Raw genomic sequence first — 650 nt, 5'->3', positions numbered from 1 at the left:
TTTAAAATGACAAAAAAATGAATGAATATAAACGCATAAAAATAAACAAATTCATAAAAAAATATATAAAATAAAATTAATTAAAATAAAACAAAAAAATGTACAAAAATAAAAATAAATAAAAATAACAAATATATAAAAATTATATATAAGAGAATACATTACTTAAAAACGATTAAAAATAAAGACATAAATAAAATTAATGCACTAAAAATAAATAATTTGTTAAAAAAATAATTTAAAAAAATATAGTCATCACAAACAAAAGCCAACAAATAAAATAAATAAATAAACATATTCATTTAAAATAAATAAATTAACAAATAATAAATCAAAACATACAAATAAATAAGTAAATTCATTTGAATAAATAAATAAATGCAGCTAATGCATTTGCCGTCACTGTTTAGTACGAACAGTTTCTCTTAAACACAGCATGAATGTTTTGGTGATGAATATTTCAGCACTGAGGACGTTTATGATACATTAAAGGCACAATATGTAAGATACTTTTATTAAAATATCCAAAAATCAATAGAACAGTGTTATATATTTTGCTGACTTGTGTGCTTACATTATCCCAAATGTTTAGAATAATGTTTAAATCCAGAGAAATAAGCAATTTTAACTAGTGACACGGAGCGTGTCCA

Source organism: Sinocyclocheilus rhinocerous, unplaced genomic scaffold (genome assembly GCF_001515625.1).
Source record: "Sinocyclocheilus rhinocerous isolate Xijiao unplaced genomic scaffold, SAMN03320098_v1.1 scaffold6109, whole genome shotgun sequence".
In the NCBI taxonomy this organism is placed as follows: domain Eukaryota; kingdom Metazoa; phylum Chordata; class Actinopteri; order Cypriniformes; family Cyprinidae; genus Sinocyclocheilus; species Sinocyclocheilus rhinocerous.
Note: the sequence above shows the minus strand (reverse complement) of the source record.